We start from the raw sequence: 489 nt of genomic DNA on the forward strand, positions 1-489 counted from the left end.
CTTGCCCTATGTGGAAGAGGGCACATTACTCAATACTGTGGTGTGAAGTATAAAGTTCAGTTCTCCCCTGGTCCACGCTGCTTCGGCGGTCCTGGGTAAGATAGTTCATTCTAGCTTGCCCTATGTGGAAGAGGACACTTCATACTTCGTCTCTAAGCGGCGGCTTGACTCCTCCCTACGGGGAACGGGTTTACGCGCACAGCGGCGGCTTACGCACTATGGCAGTCATGGATGCCTTACGTTTCTATGAAAAGTGTGTTCCTCCCCCCTGGTCCACGCTGCTTCGGCAGTCCTGGGTAAGATAGTTAGTTCTAGCTTGCCCTATGTGAAGAGGACACGTAGACTTACTGTGGTGTGAAGTATAAGTTCAGTTCTCCCCTGGTCCACGCCGCTTCGGCCGTCCTGGGTAAAATGGATTCATCCAGCTTGCCCTATGTGGAATGAGGACACTTTATGCTTCGTCTCTAAGCGGCGGCTTGCTCCTCCCTA

This window comes from Anopheles coustani (genome assembly GCF_943734705.1).
Source record: "Anopheles coustani chromosome X unlocalized genomic scaffold, idAnoCousDA_361_x.2 X_unloc_59, whole genome shotgun sequence".
In the NCBI taxonomy this organism is placed as follows: domain Eukaryota; kingdom Metazoa; phylum Arthropoda; class Insecta; order Diptera; family Culicidae; genus Anopheles; species Anopheles coustani.